This window comes from Numida meleagris, chromosome 5 (assembly GCF_002078875.1).
Source record: "Numida meleagris isolate 19003 breed g44 Domestic line chromosome 5, NumMel1.0, whole genome shotgun sequence".
Taxonomy (NCBI): domain Eukaryota; kingdom Metazoa; phylum Chordata; class Aves; order Galliformes; family Numididae; genus Numida; species Numida meleagris.
Genome location: NC_034413.1, coordinates 33,568,771 through 33,594,363, shown reverse-complemented (window position 1 = coordinate 33,594,363; position 25,593 = coordinate 33,568,771). Strand labels below are relative to the sequence as shown.

The window sequence follows — 25,593 nt, the reverse complement described above, 5'->3', positions numbered from 1 at the left end:
CCATAACATCACAGAAACAGTGCTGTGGTTGAACACAAAGATCATTGGCCCATTCTCTGATTTACATCCTATGTGCACGTTCTCTCACTGCCATGTCCTTTTTTTTTTTTTTTTTTTTTTTTTTTTTTTCTCTCTTACATCTATGCCATTTATGCTTTCTTCTCATTCCTTTCAGGCATTTCTAGAACTTATTTATCTTTCCTTCCCTCACTGTTGCTGTACATAAGAGCCCATAAAGCACTGGGAAGAAAAGAGACTGAGATGGGAAGAAGAAACAGAAGAGGTAGCAAAATGATGAGTGGAAAAAACGTACCTGGTTACTCCTGTCTCGATGCAGTAAGAGCACCAGAAGAAAGCTTAGAAAGAGGCTTTCAGGGCTCACCTCTGTTACACTGCTTGAAGACCGTCAGTCCTGCAGAAGAGAGCACAGCAGCAGCTACTCAGCTAGAGCAAGCCCTATATTTTCACTGCCTATTTAGAAGATTATTTATTGCTCTGCCCTAAAAGTACCATTACACTATTTAATTCCTTATTGCAGAAACATCCACAGGTGCTCAAGGCAAGGCTGGGCTGTACGAAGGTCAACTTAATAGAATTTATTTAATTTTTCCCAGGCTTTGGCTGTTACATTTACAGTGATGATTGGCTATTAATCTTAAAAGCAATTCATCTTTCTCATGCTTATTGATTAAAAAATGTAGAGCGCCAGATGGTGACATTGTTATTGACCTTGACAACTTTGTTGTGGTCACCAAAAAGGCAGAATGCGTCTCACACTTGTCTCTAGTTGTTTTGTCAGCAAGCTTCATTTGATTCCTACATTTCCTTTCAAAATTTTGATTTTCCATGATAACATGCAAGAAGAATTAGCGTGGCTCGTACAGCACAACCAGAGCAGCAAATGCTCAGCTAGAATTTCCCTGCTGCCTTTCCAGGTGAGTACTGCTGTGAACTTATATCACCTTGAAATAAATGGAATTGCCTGCTGTGTCAGAGATCTTTATCTCTAAGGAGCATTGCTTTTATTGGAAGAGCTGAGTGAGAAGTGCACTCTCATGAATCTGAAAGTAGAGATTAGACTTGTTGCCTTTAGATTAAACATTTCCTAATTAACCTTCCAATTAACCTCTCATCACTCCTTTGAACAAGACCATAAATACAAATGATACTACATTCCCCTTTACCAAAGAATAGCTTTTACAAGATAGAATTATGATATATGATCATAATCGGCAGAGAATTACATCTAAATTCTGCCATTAGTCACCAGGATGAACAGATAGAGCATAGCTGCTCACAAAAAACAAAGCATACAATTATGTTGACAAAATTTTTTGGGAAACAAGTGAACTCTGACACAGAGGATCACTCAAAAATACTGCTTCTAATAGCTAGCTTCAAAGAAATCTTGAGTTGAAAACTATGCCGTTGAGAAATTGAGGAATCAAAACAAAAACTAACCAACCAAGCATCTGTAATACAGGAATCAATAGATCTGCACCAGACAGAGTTCTCAACAAAATCTTGCTCTTGCTGCTATGGGTAGTTTCACTCTAGTTCCAGTCTTATGTGTGACTCCTGTTATAATGAAATACCATCTCCTGTTGTCTCCTTCCTCATCCACAAAAACACCTATTTTTTTTGCCTTCTCAAACATGGTCTTCTGTGTTAACAAAGTTCTTCCAGGCTGAATATTCTGCTGAATGTGTAGGCTGCGAAAACTGAAGGACTTTAAAAACTGGATAAAGCTCTCTACTGAAACTTCTGTTTAGAAGTTACAACTTTATCAGTACTAATTTTTGAGTGTATCAGTGCTTTTTTAATTGAAAGATTTCAGTTACATGACTTTGTTCAGTGATTTAGAAATCTTTCTTGCACTTCCACAGGGCAACAGGAGTGACTGGAGAAGCAATACAAACTGGGGTAGGTTAACCAGGCACTAACGGGCCCATCCTCTGCTCACCACACGTAACCAACCACCAGTTGGTTAAGTGAGTCAGGCCAGCTCCAGATTCTCCTCCCTGTTGGAGAAACAGGACATGGGCAAGGTTTGCCACACCTTCCCAAAAGAGCCACAAATAGGCAGGTCTTGTACTGGACCAACTTCATCCACTGATCATTTATGCTCCTCCACTAGAAGGCCCAGTGGAAACATAGGAATACATGTAAGCCAGAGTCATGTTGAGGCAATGCACTTTTCTCATTTTTATTAGACCACATCACGATCATCCACCCCAGTTTGGGCATTCTCATTCTCTCCTATTCTCCTCTATTACTATTACTAGCGCTATTACTGTTCTATTATTTCTCTATTATTATTGTATCTACAGTCCTCCTGTTGACTGTATCTGCTCTTCAGGCTGCAGCTAGCTGTAAACTATTGTTGGAGACACACCTTCTCTCTCAGGTATAACTCTCTCCTTGACGAGACACCTTCCTCCAGCCACGACCTTACCTCTTCCATAGATAGCTCTCCCTTAGATGTTAGTGAACTAGAAAGTGCCCATTTCATCTAACTTCAGCTAGCAAAAGGGTTTCTAATGTGTCACAGCAGCTTTTTCTCCAAAGATTTAGGTTTGGTGTTCTTTCTTAAATACATACCAGTACATACATTTCACTTCTCTTCCAGCACTAGAACTAGAAATACCAAACTGTTACTGAGAGACGTGCCTCAATAAATTTCAACTCATTGAAACATTCAGCCTTTCTGAGGCAAAAGTAGTTAGCAGTATGTCTAACTCTACAGAGGAATTTAAATATTACTTAAGCTCCAGGAAAAGGTAACCATTTTTAAGTATTATCTTACTGATATTTGAGTAGCACTCTAGCAACAAGTAGCACATTTCAATTTTACACCCAATAAATCATTCAAAATGCAGGAGGTCTGTATTAGCTCAAGGAAAAGCTCATGAAGCAGTGCAAATCACCTGGTTTTGTTTCAGTTGCAGTGACTGGCTAATACCACTTGGGTTTTTCTAATCCACATTAGTAGATAGAATACTGCAATAATTATGGCTAAAAGGGACTTCTGGGGAGTAATTCAGTCTCTAGGGATCGAGACTCCACTACTTCTATGGGCCATGCTTGTCCACTGCTATTTAGGTTCTGTGACCTTTGAGTGCTAGAGTAAAGTTGATAACATCAAACAAGAAAAAAAGGAATAAGAAAATATCTATTTTACTATAATTATGATCTTCTTGATTCATTTTCAGTAGAAGAAAACTTCTTCAACACCCAGTAGTTTCTGATATGTTCGTGTCTCTGGACTGAATGCTGAACAACAGGGCTATATTTAACAACACAGCACTATTAAAACTGTCATAACAGCTTGAAATTCAGACTTTTCAGTTCATCTGACAGAAAACAACTATCATGGGAGAGTTTAATACTTGAGAAATGAAAGAATCATGTCTGCAGTTACAAGCTTCCTTAGTCCTGTGCTCAGCACTAGAGCTGAATGCAAACACGGAAAAGCTGTTCCTCTCCTGTAGTATGTACCATGCAACTAGCCAGCAGGGATGCTCCTCACCTTATCCTCTGCCTTCATCTTTCAGCCCCCACTTGAAATAGAATGCCTTAATAAAAACACCATGAGGAAAAGAAAACAGCGTGTGGGCAAACACAGAAATTTCTGCCCCTGTAAGCAGTTTCAGAATTCTACAAATCCTTAAGTACTGGCTCTAAATCCAGGTTTCTTGCTTCTCAGATTATTCCAAAGTAAGATTTTCAAATTTTGAAGGTCATGATGTACTTCCACAGGCAGACAAAAACATGAATTCAAGCTGTATCAGACTATGCACAATGCTGCCTCCTATCAGCACTGGATCTAAGACTTTATCCGAGACTTGGAAGTTATCTTACAAAGCTCATTTCTGTGCTGAATTCTTCCAGTCTTCCTCCTCTGTAACAACTGCTCTCTCACTTCTGATGACACGTCCAATTTGAAAGGTATGTGAAAGTTAATTCACTTCTATTATACTCTTCTATGATTTTTGCATCCTCACAAAGAATGTTGTACTTCTAAATAATCATTAGTATGTCAAATTAGAGTATTTTTTTTATTTCTTTGTAGTTTCTCTCTAATCTTAGTCTACCATTTAAGCAGAAAGCTTCGTCTCACTGTTATACAGATGAATGCCCTACTTCTTCTTAACAGATAAATGCTGATCATAGATAGATATTATCCAAACTATGTAAGCCAAGATCCCACTGCAAATGCGAAACAATGAATGCAAATTTGTACTGGACTAAGGATTTCACAACTGAAACAGCTTTCAAACACTGAGTGCATCATTTTTATGGCTACTCACATTCTAGACTAAGTTTTACATTTTGCTTAATGTTTGTACAGATTAAGATCACTAAGCCAGTACTATTACAAATAGAAGTTCTATGTTCAAGAAAGAGAAATTAAAAGACACTTTAAAAAGAAAACCAACACAAAACCACCACTGCAATATGTATTATAAACATGTATGGCATAGCCAATGTGATACTCAGGAGAAAAAGCAAATGAATCAGCCTAATTTTCATAAAATCTAACTTTGTTTTCTACACAAACAGAAGGGAAAAGAGCAAAGGTGGTCACCATTTCCTGGGCTACTACTTCCACACTGCAACACTGGTCAGTCCTTAGACCATATAATTGTTAACATTTCCATTTAAATCTTTTATTGGCTTCATGTTAAATCATTGCTTCTGAACTAATATTTTCTAGAATAATGTTCATTACAACAAAAAAATTTTACAAAGACACCCTTCCCAATAAAACAAGTAATGCACAAGTATCCAAAGGTAAAATACATTAGAAACTGAGAATATAAAGGAAATACTTTGTGCTTCTATGAATTTTTTGCAGGATCTACTAACTTGTTCAATTTAGGATTGAAATGAAAACATCCTCATTAAATGAAATTTGAGTTGCTTTACAGTTTACCACCTTTGATCTCCTTTTAAGATTTTATCATCAACCCTCACATTCCTCCATTCTGAGGTTCAAATCCTGAGTCAAGTAGATGGGACCAGGCTCTTTTCAGCAGTGCCCAACAACAGAGCAAGGGGCTAAGGGCACAAATACATGAACACTGGAAGCTACATCTGAACATTAGGAAAAAATTATTTACTGTGAGTGTGACAGAGCACTAGAAGAATCTGCCCAGAGATGTTGCGGAGTCTTCTTCTCTGCTGATATTCAAATCTCACCTGGACGCTTTCCTCTGTAACCTAATGTAGGGAACCTGCTTTAGCAAGGGGTTGGACTCAATTATCTCCAGAGGTCCTTTCCAACCTCTATGATTCTGTGATTCTGTGAACCCGAACTCCATCCGTTTCTCTTTCTCCCAGTCTTTGGTAGATAGAACATATTGAATCACTCACTGAGCAGGCAACAGCACACTAAGAAAGGAGAATGGAAAAGTCTTGGTGATTTTGTCTGTGATCTGAATCAGAAATAGCTCTCTTAACCCTTATTACCTTCCACAGGCTTTGGAGTCCAATCCCAGCAGTAAGAGGCAGACAGACACCTGCAAGCTTTCAGATCCTGACAGCTCCGTACACTTGTCAGTCCTGTTTTACATCAGTACTTTCTGTGACAAACTGTTTAGAGAGAAAAAGAAAAGAAAATTAAAAAAAAAACAAACAAAAAACAGATACTGATGGTATATGGGGAGAGCAAATTTGTTGGCCAGAGGACATGGAGAAGAGAATATAAACTGAGCTCTATTATCTTTGTGTGCATAATGCTCCATTACACCACAAAGGAAACATGAAATGTGTGAAATAGGCCAGATCAAACCAGTATAGCCATGAATGCTGAAACACAGAAGAGATGGACTTAAGTAACGAATGAGTGAAAGAATACCCACAGTCCCTGTAGGCAACGCGATTCTCTAGTGCCAATGTAAAATATTTGAGGAAAAAAAGAAAGAGATATATTGTATTATATGTACGTATATTTGTATTATATGTATGTATTATTAACTCTCATCATAGAAAATCACATCTTGCCAGTTCACAATATAATTCATTATGTACTGGGTATAGATACGAACAGGCTGAGGAGCAAAAAAAAAAAGCAGAAAATGTACATTATACACACAGGCATATATAACATGGACAGAAATACTTGAAGCACTAGAACACTGAGTATTCATTGAAGGCAAAGGCTTTAATGCATTACTATGTGTATTCTGAACTTCCCAAAGGCAGATATTTCATACTATGTGAGTTACTATATTGAAACTACCTGGATTAAATATTTCAATGCATAATATCATGCTGAAAATTACATCGGCCCACAGCAGTCTATGGATACTTGACTAAAACATACTAGTTGCTACTTATTATCTTACATTGAATGCAACAACTCTTTCCATTCTGTGTATCAAATCGTACTTCACTAAGGGAAGACAGCAATTTTTGTGTGTGCGTGTGTGTGTTTTTGGGATTTGCTGCAATATATTGATAAATTGATGCATATAGCACATTTGTAGGAGTCACCAGAACAAAGAGATGTTGGAAATCTTCTCAGATGTAGAGTGTCTTATGATTTGATGCACACTTTTATAAATCCTTAATAGAGTACCGAATCTTCCTCAAGTTCCTTGCAAAATCCCTACAGTGTGAAATAAGCTTTGCTCCATGCAGGAATCTTACTGCCTGGAAGGAGATTTCTGCCCCTAAGTCTTATGTCCTATTTGCACACGTATTTTCTCTTTGCTGTGTATGTGGTGTAGTGACAGTTTTTATGGGATAAAAAAAATCTAAACCCAGTTAAGCCAGGAGTGAACAACTGCCAAATATGGCGAGCAATTATTACTTCAAAGATAGGAGGTGCCTCTTTGAAATCATTTGGATGAGACACCAGTCTTCATGTTTAAATGCAAACAGCATACATGTTGACTTTTTGGAGCTCATGTTGCTTTGGTTCTCTCCAAATCTTTTCTCACATTTTTAGAGACACATGTCAGGGTGTGCAGGATGGGTCAGCTGAACAAAGCACTGCACTGCTGTGGGTGTACAGTTGCTGAACAGAGGAAATGCTCCTCTGTTTGCACCCATTCCAACAGATAAAATCCATCACTCTCACCTCCGGAATCGTTATCACCTTTATCTCTGCCCTTTCCTTTGTGAGCATTTCAGCATGCTCTGAAATGTATCTGTCTGCTGACACCTCCTTCTACTCTTAAGCGGAACCATAGGACAGAAGGCTATGTAGAGCACCTGACCTCTCAGTGACTAACACAGACATGCTTATTGTAATAGTGTAGAAAGAACTCCTGAATTCTGCACTGAAGAGTTTCGCTCTGACTCCTGGACTTCCAGATGTGTTTGTTTAACTCTCAAAGAAGCAACAGATCATTAAGGTCTGTTAACCACACGCCACACACACTCAGTGCAAGTTGTTTCCTATGGAGATGATTTAACCTTACCAGTATTTTAATTCTGCTAATTCAGCATCTGCTGCTTGTCCACTACACCTTCCTTCTGTGACTTTTAGCATAGCCTTAGATAGTATCAAACAGCCAGAAGTAGGTAATGAAGTTCTAAAGCACTACTAAAAGTAGCACTGAAGACTCAAGAACAATTCAAGGCTGACATCAGCAATTTTTTCCACCAAATGCCATCTGATTATCAGAAGTTTAGAGCAAATTAGATGTTGTACTAGAAGATATGGTTTAGTGGGGAAATATTTGTGGTAAGTGGATGGTTGGACTAGATGATCTTGGAGGTCTTTTCCAACCTTGGTGATTCTATGATGGATCTGTTCCACAGGTCTGGATTTATTTAAGTCCCTGGCAATGCTGGTTTGTAGGCAGTGCTCTCTCTGTGTTTCTGAGAGGGATCTGCGCTGAGGCAAGACCTACTAAGTGAGATATAGCTTTGGACAGGCCTTGGATTGCTGGGAGTAGGAAAAGTCCACAGGCATACAGAAGTCAGCCTCACTAGTAAACCAGAACTTCTCATGACAGTCATAAACTACATGTCCCTCATTAGAAATTTTTCTGTAACAGGCTTAGGTAAAATAAACTACTTTACTTCCCTAACTCATGTGCAGCTTTTCTTACCAGGCTTATCCAATGGTGAGAGCTCTCTGAATACACTTGTCACGGTATTATCTAAGGGTCTGCGTCCGTGACAAGGGGGACAGGCCCGAAAGAAAAAAAAAATGAGGAAAGAGCATGGGGGAAAAAAAAAATTGTCAGCGGGTAGGGGTCGGCCCCGAGCGGTCCGGCGGCTAAAACGGCAGGGAAGGCGCGGACCCGCACCCTGGGGAAACAAAGGGAAGAGGGGAAAGGCAGGGGACTCGTAGGCGGATCTAACACAAAAAACAGCGGCACCAATCTGAGGAGGAACAACTAATTTTACTAAATATATCAAAAATGAGGCTAGTAGAATTATAACAGAGAGTTTACAGGCTGAAAATCTTACACAGTAAACTGCAGGAGGACCACGTGCTTCTCCGCCGGGCAGGAAGGAACAGAGCCCGCATCTCCCAGGCGGCTTCACCACCCCCTCCCACACAAAAGACCCCTGGGGAGTGCACCTCCTCCCCTCCCCCTCGGAGGGCCATACCAAAAAAAAAAAAGCAGTTAGAAGTAATCAGGGAATTAACTCTTTAACTGCCTGTACCTTACATGATGTAATGATGTGGAATACCAACAACAAAAATCACAAAACCATAACAACTCTGTTTTCACGTGTCCTGTTCACTCTGGCTTTAATTTCCCTGCAGTGACATCTCGAAAATACTTTGCAGTGTTAGCAATCACCTCCCCATGACAAGGCTTTTCAGATAACAAAACTACTTCTGTACAAATGCCCAGGAACTCTGATGATGTCTCTTGCAAATATTTCCCCATCCCAAAGCATTTGCTATGGGGAAGAAATACATCACTGTGTTTTTCCTATGAATGGAAAACCAGTTTGAATTTGTCAGCCATCCAGCTGCTTCTCAAAGATATGGGGATACATTCCTAGCCAAGTTCAGCAGTTACCTGCTCTGGGTGGCTTGTACTGATTTGCGGAATCAAACTCCATAACCCAAGATTAGGTTATAAAGCAGGTATGTTTATTACGATGCTGCGCCCACACCGGATGCGAGGGGGTCACCACCCTACCAAACTCACATAACCGTGGGCAGAAATGTTAGATATTTAAAAGCCAAGCTTATACATATTCAGCAGGTTTCCCGGGACTCATCTACATATTCAGCAGGTTTCCCAGGACCCATCTACATATTCAGCAGGTTTCCCAGGACCCATCTACATATTCATCACTTCCTGGGAATTCCTTTGCATATGGTCCGTCCCTCCAGCGCATGCGTTGTAGTTCCTCCTGGTGGTCGTTGTATGAAGGCTCGAGGTCTTCCTCCCTCCTCCTGGTGGTCGTTGGATGAAGGCTCGACGTCTTCATCACTCTGCCCTTTTCACCCCACTGCTGCTTTGCAGAGTCACTCTGCCTTCTGTCGGTTCCTTGTACTGGTCCCTGCTGATAATGGAGTTTTTCCAAGTTCCTTTTCTTATCTTGCCTTACATTCTACTTACCCCAGCCCCATGCAATAGTTAACCCTTCGACTATCCTCTCTAACTCAGTACTACCCTTTCTTTCTTCTGAAATCTCACTGCATTTAGTTGTCAGAGGAAACAGGGTGGTCTGTGGTTTAGGTCTTCCTGAAAATAATGGTATTTACAGAGACCTGGTTAAAAACTGTTCCTGCCACGTTGCCTGATCTTCTATCACATGATGCAATTATTTACATTAGTAATAGTAGAGTGCAGAGAAGACCTGCTGAGCTTTTAATAAACTTCCTTTTTCCAATCACTTAAAATGTCCTTTGAAGTTGCAACTGAAGTAACACAAAGCCTGTCTAACAGTATACTTGACATTTATTATCTTGGCAATAAACATGATTTTCATTTTTGCAATGTCTGCTTTTGATTAATTGTAAAAATGCACTATAAATACTTTTAGAGAAACAGTGAAGTAGTTTATAAACCACATTCTGCATGTTAACACCTTAAATTATAATGGAGTAAATGCTTTAAACCATGTGCACTAAATTCCAACTATTACAAAAAGCCAAATGCTCACAAGTTCGGCTTTCATTACTACTCCCATTAGGTAATAATTGTGAGGCACCCTGAATTTATTCTAGCCTTGGTGTCTACAAACTTAGTGGATGGTTCTATACAAGTTTCACATTAAAAGCAAGCAACATTTGTAATGCATTCTAAAAATCTTTACTTTTTTTGTAGTATAATACAATAAAGTTAGAATACCCAAAGATTGCAATCCAGAGTAGTATTCTATGACAAAATGCCATTATTATTACTTTTCAGCACGACACAACCAGAATCCAATAAATGTAATTCTACGAGTATTCTGCAGCAGAAAAGACTTGGCAGCAAGATGTGTGGGGTGCATTTCTATCACTTCGGGAAACTGTCTAACCTACTACACATGGGTCCTTTTCTGGGAGGATGCCAAAGCTGAAGGATAATAGAACTATAATGAACAGCTCCAAATTAAATTATGCTGTTGTAATGTGGCATTAGTTGGCATAAATGATTTCATTGCAATTAAGAAAACAGATACATAGCCCACAGCAGGTGGCTGGTGATGTACTAGCAGCAGATTAGTTGGCCTGCAGAGAGAAAAAAACAGCAAGAGAAAAGATTCTGCATGCAGAAGCAGGTCTGGCTATCCAGTGCAATAAGCATAAGGGTGAATTATTAAAGGAGCAGCAGATATCTCACAGAATTATAACAACCACTGTATAAATGTTTTTGAAATGTTTACCTGACTTGGTGCAGAGGTCAACCAGAGCTGTACAGTGCTTAAATCTCATTAGTACCTCACCAAATAGGTGTGAAATGGATGTGCCGACATTTGTTCTCTGCTCAAGAATTCACTTGTCTCCTAATTACTGTGTCTGAAAGCTGCATAGTTATAAGCTTGTTTTGCTTGTGATTTTGCCACTTGTAGACAGTCTTGCCACACTCAACAGCTGAAACAGATCAGGCTATACAGTGGTGCAGACAGGGAACTTTATTTATATGAGCACATACTCTGACCCCAAATCCTGGGGGTCCTGAAGACCTGGCACAGCACAGGGCAGTGCCAAAGAGCTTGTAGAGAGTATGTCCTCCAGGGGATGGGAAATTCTGTACTGCTACGGGGAGCAAATTGTCTGCATGCACCAAAAGCCACACAAACAGATAAGGATCAACATGGATGTCAAGGAGTGCACTCAAGGCTAGTTCTCCAAGAACATAACAAACATAATTTTTAAGTTCATATATATGGCCTCAAACTACTTACGGTAACTCAAGACAGTGCTGAAAACTAACTCATCCAAGCCCTAAGATGTTTCCATATTCTATATTTTCTCTACAGATGCTGAATTATATGAGTAGCTTATTTTTCAATATTGTCAATCTTCACTGAGGTATGTTGCTACTTTCTACCAGTTACACAAAATTATATATCCATCTTTTACTTCTCTTCCTCACATTTCTACAGGCACAATGCTCAGCATCAACTATCCACAAGCTTTCTTTTCTTTAAAAAAAAATTTGGTTGTCTGATAACTCATCCTTTATTTCAGAGCAGAAGTAAACAGCCTCCAAATGGAAGTTTTTCCCGAAACGTGCACAAGAGATTTTCCCTGTATTCCTCTGCAGAGCCTGCAATCGGTGGCCATTTGAGATAGCTGTTGCCTCGTCCACTTTGCAATTCCTATGTCTTGGCAAGAACCTACTGAGAGCAATAAAACGAAAGCCTGACAAACATCAGAGATTCGCTTCGATTGAAGACAAAGAGGGTTTTGTTTATTGTTCAAAACTGACACTGTGCAGTTCTTCTCCAGCTTTGAGAAATCTTTGTTCAGAAAGCATTCTGAAAAGAAAGTAACAACTGAGACCTTTGTACCGTTGCATCTCCAGTTACCACCAGACAGCACCTTCACCATTCAGCGATGAATACTGGAAAACTTCAAAAATGCCAAACAAAATCAAGAACGGCAGAGAATGCAAGGTAAATTAAAATAGTCTGGGACTGAGTCTTAAATAGAAAAAGTCATTAAAAATGCTAAAGGATGTATTAAACGAAAGAACTGAATCACAGAAAGTTGAAAGCTTCCCACTCTGCAGTTTCCCAGTGCTTGGGGTTGGTGTGCTGAGCCGGGGCTGTTACTCTTTTTGCTACCCTGCTTCCACCTCTTCTCAGACCCTGTCTGTGAAACCCTCATGACTGTAGAAACATGACCGTAGACAAAGTAAAAAATCACAGTTTTAGCCATGCCAGATTCAGCAGAGGCTGCAAAACCTACTACTGAAGGACCAAGAAAGGGTATTTCAGCTTCAGCCAGCCTCCTGGGGAGCGTATCTTTCTGAATGCTGTGCTTTGGCTTTCCATGTTAGACAAGCAAAGCATTTCAGTACTGCTCCTTTACAAGTTGCTCCTGACTTCAGCACCACAAATCACCTTGCTGCAGCTCAGAATGTCTTACAAGACCACTAAGCCACAGGAAAAAGTGGAATCTGTAGTGGCACCAAAGAGCCTTTGTAAAAAGGCAGGAGCACTACACCTAGAGACAGAGGCTCATGGGATATTTCAGGTTGGAAAGGACCTGAGGAGGTCTGTAGTCTTGCTGCCTGCTCCAGGCAGAGTGAGCATTAGGGCCAGAACACGCTGCTCAGGGCTTTCTCTAGTCAGGTCATGAAAATCTCCAAGGGCATAAATGAAATCCCAGCTCCCACTCTGAATTTGTTTTCCTTCATAAATGTGATGAGAGAGAACTCCCTGACCTCCTCCGGGTCACAGACAAGACAGATGTTAAGCAATGTGTCCCAGTACAGACCTCACACAGTATTCGTCACTGGCACCCACAAAGTTAAAACATTAGGTTAGAACAGGAGAAAAAAAACCAAAGCAGATAGAATTACATGCAATGCAATTTACTGATAGTGCCCTAGGTCTGTGGTCTCACCCGTTCTGCCCTGACATATCGAGCCAGCTCAGTTACACCCTTCTTAGTTTTAAGATCCAATCAAGGTACATCCAAGTTTCCTCCCACACCTTGTCCAGTGTTCAGTGGAAGTCTATAATGATTAACTGTCAGTCTGCTTCTGTTCCTCCTTGGCAGTCCTATTCATACAGAGCAGTTCATGACAGATCACATCCAACCCTCTATTTCCTTCAACAAAGAGGAGATTAACCTTTTCAAAGTTACTGAAAAGAGATCACGTACATGTCCCATACATATCTACACATGCATTATTTTTGTATGTAGGTTTCATTAAAATGCATCTTCTCTGCTACACGAAATCATGTAACAGTTCAGTAATGAGAATCTTACAAATACGTGTAGGGGAAATCAGAAAAAGTGAGCACTGTTGTTACGGAAAGGTCCCTATCCCATCCCAGTGGACCCAGAAATTCTTCCAGCAGCAATGCTAGCCATCAGTAATCTGTGTTAATACAGACCTTGAAAAAATACTTCCATTTCTCCCCAGTGTTATATCTGGTTTATTGCATCACGCTGTGAACAGCTGCCCTGGAGCAGCTTTGGTGACAAAAGCACATGGCCAGATGCAAGACCTTCCCCAACTGTCACTTCTGTCCTGTGGGAAATGAAACACACATGGGATCATGGCTTACTTTATAACAAGAACAATTAGATGGACAAATTCTATGAAATAAAGCAGTAACAACTTTGTATAAGCAGCAACGGTCACTTTTATCAATCATAAGGAAATAATTTATTTTATCCAACTTATATTCCAGCTCCAAACTTCGTTTTTACAAACAATATCAAGATTACATATATATATGCAGCATAACTAGTCTCTGAAAGAGAAAGTAATGCGCAGGCAGGTCTGCACATCCTTGACATCTCCTCTGTGGTTGCTGCCTGGTTAACCACCACAAGGAATTTCATTTTCCTCTTGTAGTCAGAATCCTGCTGGGTCATGAAATAAGATACAAAAAGAAAAAAAAAAAGGAGAGTCAATTTTTGCTGCATTTTAAAACACCTCTTTCCAGACAAAGAGAAATGGAGAGTGTTGCATATGGGAGAAAAACCTTACTGCTGATAGTTCTAAGGGCTTCCATAACTTCTATTGAGGCGTTACTGAAAAGCTAAGCATTTTTCAGCTCTAATTCATTTTCCCTGTTTTTTTACTCTCTCTTTCCACTTACATATGTTTTCAATAAAGATGATATGGGACTACCTGGTGGAGAGTGAGACAATCAGCCTGGTACTATATACATATTACAGAGGCTGCTGATACTCTCTCACTAGTGCCATTAGCCGCTTATAATTACTCCTACAATGAGGATCTGGTGTATTTCCAACTCAGTTTAACCTGAGCCCCTCCTCCTTCCTGCTTCTATTGCTAAGCACTAAGATTAGAGGACTTGATTGCTTCCTTGTGGCAGAGGACTCTCCATCTACCACTGCAGATCCTCTAACCAGTAGTCTGACCTTCGAAGCCTTCTCATGCCCTCTTCAACGAGGCAACCTCAGTGACACAAAAGTCCCCTGAGTTTTTGAGTTAGCTGTTTGGAGTTCTACAGAGCAAGCAAAGTCACGCTAAAAGCTTTACAAAGGAGTTTGCAGACAGAACTGTTTACACAACCTGCCTATTTTGTTTTTTTTTTGTTTTTTTTTTTGGTAAAATGTCAACTACCTTCTCATCCTGCCCTCTAAAACACCCTCACCTTAATCGCTACCTTACATCCCAGTAAGGACAGAAACAGAGAATAATCTGAAGAGCAATGTTTCTTAGACATTTCTAACTCTTTTATATAGTAACTCATAATCATTCATTTCACCCTCAAGTGGTATCACTTTGAGGTCTGTGGTTACATCCCTGGCATCTGCTGGTACAGTGAGACCTCTGTGACATCTCTAAATTCAGGAAATGTTGAGGATGTTAAACAGGTAAAAGACAGACAGAAGAAATTTCTTGAAAATATAAGTGTATCTCATACAGTACAGCCTCAGATTTTTAATTCCTGAAGCTTATCCAGCTTCAGAATCCATGTCTTTCAGATTTTGCAATGATTACGAGTACTAAGGCAAAAGAACAAGCAAACATACTTCTTCCTACTCCTTAAAAGCAAAATGGCTTTGCTGCAATCGTTGCAATGTTCCTGGCACATGCTTCATAAATAGCCACCATCAACAGAAAGAGCAGCTTGTTGGATGGAAAGCTGGCTTGGCCCCTAAAGCACTGCTACATCCCAGCTTCCTGCCCTCCAAAAGTGTTATTCATGAAGGAAGATCACACTAGAGGAGAAAGAAGCGTTTCACAGCACTGCTTTCTCAAGCTCAGGAAAATCACTCTGTCCAAGCTTTTACTGGATGTTTGCAAATCTCCATCTGCTGCAGCTAGCACCAGCGTCACCAAATACCAGCACAGGCATCTGCCAATTGCTGTGACTTGCTACTTTTACTTTTATTTTTTTGTCTTTTTTTTTTTTCCTAAAAAAAAAAAAAAATCCTAAATATATCGTTTTTTACAGTGATGGCACAAAATTTATTAAAAGACAGTTTGTTTGCACTGTGGTCCTTTGCATTACCTTTCTTCTTGGAAAACAGAAGCAGACAAAGAGGATCAAAAAGGGCCCTTTGGTGGCTGCTCTGAGAGGCTGGGTGCATTGCCTGGGTGAACTACCTTTTCAAACGAACTCCTTCGCTGAAGCCCCTGGCGATACTGATGTAGAGCTATTTGCTCTGTGCAGGATACAAACACTGGACCACCAGAACTAAGTTAATACAGAAGCCGTTGCCTGCTCCCAGCTGTGCTGCAGCCTGTCTTCTGAACCCACTCAACTTATGCCCTACACAGCCACAGCTTATTTTAAGTAGCTCAGTGTTTTTTCTTACTCCCATTTCCCATCTCTTCTCTCCTTTTAGTTCCTTACCTTGTTCCTTCTCTCTGACCTTCTCAGAGACCAGAATGCTAACAAACTCCTTTGTAAAAGGGGGAGATGATGCACTCAGAACTTGTGATTTTGCAGTGGGTAGAACATAACACCCAGTTGCATGCTCCTGTGCGATCTGAACTCACTGCCACCAGAGCCGCCTTATTTCAGCTGCCTGCTGGCTTACTGGGGATCCTCATCCTTACTGTACCACAACCCCATGCAAAGTAGCAGCAATGACTGTGAATCATTAAAAAAAATTATTTAAGAACTAAAATAATGTGATATTCTTTGAACCATTTACATGGGAAAAATTACGTGAAGCAAACTCTAAAAGTGGTAAGAAGCAAAACTGCTTTCAGCTATTCCAAACGTTAAAGTAAAATTCACCTGTTTTTTGTATTCAAAAAGTACTCCACCACAAAGAGCAACATTGTTCTACATTTTGTCTCCACTGAAAATAATCTGAAGAACACAGTCTGAGCTATCACAGACTAGATATGCACACACAAGACTTTCTCTCACATGAAGTCAATTGTGCATGGATAAAATTGGTGGATAAAAGCAGCAGTCATCATGTATGGAAACTGAAAATAACTTTTCCCGGCATTGTTATGCAGTAGTAAAATGTCTAAATAGCTATGAGGACTGCTCTGAAAGTAATGCCTCCTAGGCATGCAGGCTCTTATTTATTGCTGGTGAAAATATGTAGCTAATGGTGGTAACTACATTGAAAAATAGTGTTTTGTATCTGAGATTTTGTTGTACCAAGTAGCATTATTGTGCTCTTTATACCTGTTGAAGTTTCCATGGAAATAAATAGCAGGCATTACTTTTTGAGAGATCTATACAGTTTTATGAAAACAACACTAAGGAGATATAGTCCTGGATTCAAGGTTTTGGAACCTTTTACTCCAACATCAGTGAGATGTAACAGCTACTGAGCAAGACTAAGGGAACAATAGCCTCTTAGGAGCTGGCTGATAGCATGACTTGAAAAGGAGGAATTCCAGGACAGCCAATGGACACGTGCAATCTCCATGCTGACAAAGCCTGCCCCTTCAATCCTGAGAACTTGGTGGCTAAAGCAACACTGTCTTGCATGAGAGATGCTGGAGCAAAAAAGGCAGATAAAAGTCATGCTGGAAACCAGGTATCTGGCTCACCAGCAGAAATCAAGAAGTAGAAAAGGGGAGAAATTTAGCAAATATTCATCTGTGAGTCTCCCTCCTTTGCACTGTGCATGGTAGAGGTGGCAGTGCAGAGCAGAGCTACTTGCTGGGCAGCAGCCTGCCTTGCAAGCCACTTGTCCTTCCCATGTACTGACGCTGCCTTCCTTGGTCTGAGCTGGAGTCTAGAGGCAGCACTGCCTCACTTGTGCAAAGGGTGAAAGCGGGGTTATTAAGTGCATAAAAGCAGGTATGTCAGGTACACAAAGAAACAACAAAGTTATGGCCAGTGAAGGTGGTACAAAATATCTGGCTGTGGCCGGGATCCTCTTTTCACTATGTGCCATAAACTGTCTCACTCAAGATAGCCCAGCGAGCACCCAAGTTGCAGAACAAAAACTAATGCCACTGAATATATTGCATGGTGAGCTTGTTTGGAGTAAACAAATGTGAAAACAAATTACTGTTAACACGTGCATAATTTAACTGAAGTAACACAGATGAGGAGAACAATTTTTAACTGAACAAGAGAGGAAGAGACACGCTTTTCCAGAGTTTAGAATTTTGTATCACCACAGACATTCTTGATAAAAGCAAATTTTCTTCTCTATCCTACTGAGCAGTATTTGTCCCTGTTCCCCCTATGCTGGCTTCACCAGGGCATGATCAGGAAAGAATCTTATATTAAACAGTTCGTTTGTCATTAGGCTTCCCCCAGTAACAAACGGGAGCATGCCGTGTTGTGAGTGAATATGGTGAAACATTAAAAGCCCACAACAGGGAAAATGGTAAATATCTTCCCGTTCTAAAAACAGCACTTTGTAAATCCAGATTTTATGCTGTCTGATCACTGAGCAATTTAATTCTGTCTCAGTTATTTACACAAATGTCCAAACACGTTTTGGTTTTTTTTTTAATACTGGCTCCTCATTTCTTAATTAAAAAATCACTAATGCTTTTTTGAATGTGGAGGATAGATAAACTGGACAAATGAAGGCTGTTGTCTTCAATGCTCTAAGGCATGCTAAGAAAGAAATCTAGTAATCAGTTTTTGACGCTGTTCCAAAGTCTGTGACCTCCCCCAAAGAGTAAATACTTTATTTCTAAACAACCAGGTATTTAGAAAGTGCTGAGAAAAGGAATATAAAACAGAAGTTATCTAGTTGGTTTGAATTAAATTTTAATACTAAAAAAAGCAAAAAAGAAGACAGAAGAATTAATGGAGGGCAAATTGGTTTTAAGCTCCACAGGAATGTTATGGCTCTCTCCTTTCTTATTGTCTGTGAAATAAATTGAGTCACATCTATTTACTATAATAAGTAGCACCACACAGAGCAGTCCCAGATTGGGTGTTTGCATCTTATTACAGTTCTTGACAAACATCAGCCCAGAGACCTGCAAACATGGGAAATAAGTCATGTCTAGCACCTGGTAGGTCCCTCGGCCGCTTTCTTCCAGAAGGTTGGCTGAGGTTTTGCAGAACACACTGTCACAGAAAATAATTCAAGGGTAAGGGAAATGGCTGAAGTGAAGCTGCTGGTATAAAGAGAGTGATGGGAAATCAAGGTTGGGCTGTAAGATGGGAAAGGAACAGGACTAAGAACATTCTGTGAGCCAGAATGGAAATCAAAGCCTTTCTAAGCTAATGTGAGTTATGATGGGGCTCCTTGTAGCATGAACAGGCAATTTATCTTCCTGTAAGAAAAATAAAATTAACCTAGCAAAGTAATCCACATAATTATGCAATGACTTCACAGACACTGCCTAAACAGAAAACAATTTTTCTATGGGTTGCTTCCTCTGCATTTTCTGCCTCTTTGCCCAAATGAGAGCATTCCAAAATCTTCTCTTGGACTGCACTGTGTTGAAATGACAGAGAATAATTATGTAATGACACTCCAATCTCAGTGAAAAAAAGGAGATTCACTGCTGTGGTCCTAAAATCTCTTACGTTTCTACTATTAGTAACTCAATTAGTAACTAAGGCAGCAAGGGACTATAGGAGAGAAACTCTGCCTAGCCATACTAGTAATGCCTCTGCACACAGTTTAACCTTTCCATCACAAGCACCCAACCCAGGAGTCTTTACTGCTGTCGTGAAACAAACTCCGTGCTGCACCTCTTCAGAACATTACAGAAAATAACATTCTTCCATAAGAGCTGAATGCGCTTGCAGGCAGCAGCACTGCTGGACTGCCTCAGGCCTTGCATGAGCAAGATAACCATTTTCCATGGACATTTTTAGACTCCCATAGCCCGAGTTACATTTATCACCAAATATACTGTCTTCTGCTCTGCTACCAGTCTTCCAGGTCTCAGGACAGCTACTCTTTTCCAACAGTCCACTTACAGTTCCCTTACAACAGATCCGCCGTTTTCTTGAATTACTTTTGTCACTCTTCAGACTGTAATCTACTTGACCAACCTGGTAAAGTCCCCATGGACAACTGACAGTCACTAAATTCAGAAATATAAATCTGGTCAGAAATAATATTAGATATCTCACAAGTACAAACCATGAGAGAAAGGCCATGACAAAGGACACTTCTTAGGCTAGATAACTGGATGAGTGATACAGAGGGCTGGCTTTCCAGAGCAAACACAAGTGTGGCTTGTTTAATTAGCTTAGGGCTACAATGGCTACAGTTTAATTAGTTTTGGGGCAGAACTAGCTGACAGCGTTAGATGAAATAAAAAAAAAAAGTATCAAATGTACCAAAAGCTACATTTTGACCCTTTTAGAAGAGGGATGCAGAAAGTTCTGACACGGTAGACTGAAGTCAAGTGGGTTATGAGTGCGTTAATCAGGTCACCATTCAAACCTGAGGTCTTGTACAACCACCACTCTGTATTAAGCATTTCTCTCTTTGATCTTTTTTATCTGCGATCTGGTCTACACCATCTGATAATGAGTCAGAAATGTCATATAATTACACTTTTGAAGAGGCTAGTGTAATTCATGATCATTGAAATCTGGCTTTCCTGCAGTTTGCTCAAAGGAATTAATCTCCTCTGTATGCACTATAGCTGAGATGTCTAATCACCAGATAGCTCAGTTCAACAGATGTCAACATGTCAACTCGAACAGCTATTTCATAGAGACAAGGATGTAACATGGACTGAAGGAGTTCTTTTTAAAGTTGTAAAATTTCACTCTGCCACTTTCCCTAATATTCAGTAAGAGCTTCTAAAATAATTCTTGAAGACCTAATTCCAGCAGTGGCTTCAACAGCATTCAACATGGGCTCAATGATGCTTCAGGCAAGGCAACACTGATGTCAAACTGGCAAGAGAGCAAGGCTAAGTGGGTTGTTCATGTGAAATATCTTGACAAAATCGTACACAGAGAGAAAAAGAAGAAAAGATGGGATATCCTCATTATTATGATGATAGTTCCTACAAGGAAAAACAACTCTATTGACAGTGAAAGTTCAGGAATTTGTCACACTGAAGTCAATCTCTAATTCAATGATGACAAGTGAAATAGAAAGAAAGAGAGGTGTTCTGGTGATGACCAGCCAACTGTTCTCTTACAAGTGAAGAAACAAGTTATTGCATTATATTCCTCTCTACCACCAGCTCCATCAAAACTGCTGATGACTATTTCACCGACCTCTCTGACCTCTCCACAATGGACACAGCAACAGGGGGAACTTTACAATTTTCTCTCTTGAGCTTTAACTCGTTATAGTCACTGATGATTAATGATCAGATCCAACAGCAAACACACCAAACCTGAAGTTCCTTGCTGAAGCCACCCTAGAAAAAGACTATATTTGGGCTACATCTACTGTGCAGAGCAAGTGTGTGACTGTTCATAGACTTTCTCACAGACACCTATCAGCACCACTTTTTTCTAGTTACTATCCTATTTTTTCTTACTCTCTTGAAAAAAATATTATGAGTCATAAGAAACTGTGTGTATAGAAGTGTGTGCATATGCAGGAAATTTTGTTAGATGATAGATACAGGCCCAACAAGCTCTGTGTATGTACTATTTGAGTTGCCGTACCCAGAACATAGAATAAAAGAAAGCTTGAGCTGCGAAGCTAAGTGTGCATCTCACTAGTATTTGTTTCATGCTGAGAGCTTCTTTTCAGCCCTCATGATGCTGAAGTTCAATTAAGTTTAGCACAAGGCTTAGTGAGTTTCCTGAAGAAGTGAGCGGTCGCTATGATTTTGTGACTCTTTCATCTGGGACTAGAAAGAAATCATTAAATGACACTTAACCATTCAAACCTGTCAATTCTGAGCACTCTGACATACACAGAAGCCCTGCATTGATCTTGTATTAAGACAAACAAAGATGTATTCCTATTAATTCTATCACTGGAGGATAGATTCCTAATTCAGGAGAATAACGCCTTTCTAGTACAGAACCATGTCCTTCATTAACATTCATCTATCTTATTTTTAAACTGTAGAACATGATGAGAATTTACTGTTGTGTATGGCACTGTACTTGTCAGTGCTGTCCAAGGCAGGAATGATCTGGGAGGTTGTGTAAGGTAGGATCTGTTTTTCTACTGCTTTATTTTTGTGAATTTATATGACAGCTTTATCCTTCTTCTGATAGGGAGATAATATGGTATATTTTAAAAGTATCCACTGGCTACTCATACATTATTGAAAAGCTGGATGTTAAAGATTAAAGGCAACAAGAGTTACAGAGAAGCTGATTACCATTTCTCATTTCTGTCTCTCCACTCTCCCCCTCACTCCCTGCCACACATACGCACATTTCTCTGCTGTCCACTTGTTGTTTTCAGATAGATCACTTAAAATAATCTTACATTAAATGTTTCTGTTTATTTCCTTGGTAGTTCTTGTTCACTAACAGTTTATGCTTCTTTAATCTGTTTATTACACTCTTCCAGCTTTATTTCCTAATCCTCTTTTCTTCTCTTTATCTTTGATGTTCTGAAACTGCGAAGGCTGCTTCTTTTTCTCCTGTGAACTTCAAATGAGTTCTTTAATCATACTAGTGAAAACACATACCCCTTCACACACCTTCTGAGGAGCCTTCCCTGACAATACACTTCCCTCTGACCTCTTTCCAAGTCGTACTTACAGAGTACAAAAGACTTTCCAAGTAGCTAATTGGAAGCATGAACAATATTCAAGCCCACATTCTCTGCAGCATTCAGAGACAGAGATGCACACACAGACACACACGTACACACTCTTAGACGAAGCAATTACACTGGGAAGTTCAAGAGCCTCCTGCTAGTCCTCAGCCCCAAGCCATGCTGACAGGAGCAGGGTACACATACCACCCCAGAGCCACACACTTGGTGTAGTCCTTCACTATCTGAGCAACCCCTGTAGGCTGCAACAACAGCCCCTCAGTTCCACAGTCATACTCCTGCTCAGTGTTAGCACCGGTCCTATTAAACCACAATGGTATGTCAGTAATGCTCACTGTGTGAAAATAAGAGTTCACAAAAAAGGCCTGATAGGAGAACATTTTATTTTCACTTGGCAGAGGCAAAAAAAATGGCAATGCAAACCATAGAATTTTGCCTTGTGTGCATAAGGTATTATAGCACCTTAGTGACTTTATATATACAGTTTATTTTATTGGTTTGTGAATTTGGTAATGAAGTTTCACAGATGACAAATGACATCAGCCTTGTACTAACACAAGTCTAAACAACTGCAGATAGCAATGAATGTTGAGTTTAAGTAATTTTAGAGACAAACCAAATGACGATATTACTTATTCTCAAGATTAGGCTGCATCAGTATAACATTTTTGTGTGTTGATTGTGCCAGATATGTGACAACACTGCTTCTGGCTTTCCCTCTCAAGTTAATAAATATAATGGTAAAAAGTGGAGATGGATTCTCTGTAGTACAGTGAAATCCTGCCTCACTAATGGCCAAAAATAATCAAGTGATAATATTCAGTCTCTTTTCCATCTCCATAGAGATTACCAATATTAGAGACAGAAACACAGCTTTAATGAGTCTGATCGCACCAAAGGAAAAATACACCACTACTCTTGCAGATAAATCATGGGAAAGGTACAAATCGCATCTCAGAAAGTGAATAATAACATTCTCCTGGATCTCAGACTAGAGATAGACCATTATACTTCTTAAACCCTGAAGAAGAGTAATTACATGCTTGTGATTAAGATTTTGAGAGTATTTCGAAAATACATGTACCTATTTCTCAGTTTGATGAACATCAATATGTGTAAGCCAAATTGCTACTGAGGCAAACTTTACACTGCTATTTACTGTGAAGGACAATCAGTCTTCTTTACTTAAACGTAATAAATGTCACATGGTTCCTGAATTATAACATAGCACTAGAGTCTTCTCTAAACCCACATCAGCTCAAATGCATAGTTCTCCCAAAGACTTTGCACCACACCTGACGTTTCACTCACCTACCTACTTCACCAATGCATTTGTTCAGTCAAGCTCAACTGTACAAGTGGGTTTTTCAGAAACGACTTCTCTGGGAGAGACATTTCAACCTCTTCTTCACAGCTCAGCATTGAAACAGGTACACCAGTGCTGCCTTCTAATGCAAATCTGAAGTCCCCTATGTGGAATATGATTAGCCTGGGGCAGTCTCATGGGTTAGCATGTCTTCAGCCTGAGACGTTCCGAGGAAGGTACAGATGGCATTTGACAGAGAAGATCAGAATGGATTTGTTAAAATGGAAAGTAAAGCACAACTACAGATAGGACTCAAAATGTAAGACACGTAGCCAGAGCAAGGATACAGAAAGGTTCTGAGAAATATAAAAACTGCACCTGCACTAGTGCTGAGCCACACCACTGCAGACTGCTACAGCAGAGGAGAGCACAAACTGCTTCTGCTTTCCACGCAAGCAACTTTGCGGAACAGCTCCATCTTCAGAACGTGCTTGGCACAGTGCAAAGCTACATCTGCAGGATACATACACATTGACATACTCCTGGGTGCTAGGAATGCTGGAAGTGCAGCGTGTTTTGCTCATCAGATTGTTAGCACTTCTGCTTGGAGCAAGAGAAGCCACCAGAGGCAGGCAGCCAGCAGAAAGAGCTCCTTGCTCTGCAGCTGCCCTGCACTGGCAGCAGCCTTCCCGTGCCAGCACTACAGCTGGTTAGTGCACCGCACTGATATTTTACTCTAAGGGTTGCATTTGTCCCCTAATTATGTTTCAGAAATTTGGTCTACAGAGAGCTCAGCAATTAGATGTAAAACGATGACAGCTACAAAGCCCTGAAATACAGCACAAGTGGCAGAACAGCTCCAATTACAACACTGCATATGGATGGTAATTTGTATCAGGAAACCCTTCCTCACCTGTACAGTAGCATCTGCCTGCCATGGTTTGAAGACACCCAGAACATCTTCAGTCTAAACCAAAGTGACTATTCACTACATATGTACAACGACAATAAACCTGGCTCCATGAGGGCTTGCAAGAGAGAGAATGACTACCTCAAAAGGCTCCATCAAAACTACTTTATGGAAAAAGAACAACACAAAGGGAACCAAATACAGATGGCGTACTAACAAACGGTAATAAAACAGCATTATTAAGGCTGCAAATCCAAGCCCTGAAAATGTTGGGAAGTGCCAGGATTCAGGCTGTTGGTGTGATGACAATGTGCCCCTGCTTCCTGCCCTTGCAGTTCAGGAGAGTCTCTGTGACATGAATATTCCCTTCACTCTGCAGGACCCCTCTGGCAGCTGTCTCTCTGAAAAGGCAACACTCACTGAATAAGCAGCAATTCCATTTTTTGCCTTCTCCTACAGACCCAGAGCACAGCTCTTTGCTTTGTTTACTGCTCTGAAGTCAGAATTATTAATTTTTTTTTCAAAGGGTTTTCTTGGGCACTCACTGTGTAATATCTAAGAGCATCACAAATACAAATGACATCTGTTTGCACAACATGCTCTGAGACGACATGATGCAGTGCGTAAGAAGGCAGCCTGCGTTGCACTGGGCAGCAGTCGGCCTTTTAACAGCTTCATTAGCTTCGGTCACGAAAACACAAGTAGTTCTTCAGGAAGGGCTGAGTGTATCAAATGACAACACAAGAACCTATGGTTTCCAGGATGAGGGAGAAGATTCTCCGGTAAGGGGAAGGGCCAGCTCTATAGGCAGGTTGTTACAGAACACTGTCACCTCAGATTAGCATCTAGAAACTGAAACACACTGAAATATGGACAGATAATAGCCATCAGTGTCCTGTGCCCCATTTGGCACTTTGAGCTAGGCTGTGAGCCATCTGTTTCATAAATTGTTCCCATATTCAGAGCATCACACCTAAGCACCTGCTTTTCAGCAGTGGCAGGGTGGTACCTGTGCCAACCAGGCCCAGGAGTTCAAGGCAGACACCTGCTGACCAGTGATGCTCCCTCAAGATATCTCATCTCTGGCAAAGGCTGAAACTCACTCCATGGGCAGCAATCCCTGGCCTTGAAGAGGAGACAGCCTCTTCAAGTGACAGATATACAGTATAGTATAGTGTATAGTGACAG

At 40.3% G+C, this 25,593-nt stretch overlaps 1 long non-coding RNA gene across 1 annotated transcript in view; it reads right to left on the bottom strand.

The window, feature by feature from the left end:
* The window catches only part of LOC110400428, a 145,019-nt gene continuing 119,737 nt past the window's right edge, over positions 312-25,593 (bottom strand). Inside the window, exons 4-5 of the long non-coding RNA XR_002439829.1 lie at positions 5,473-5,595; positions 312-412 (exon numbers count right to left, since the gene is read on the bottom strand). This is a non-coding gene — a long non-coding RNA (uncharacterized LOC110400428). The remainder of the gene's footprint in view (positions 413-5,472; positions 5,596-25,593) is intronic.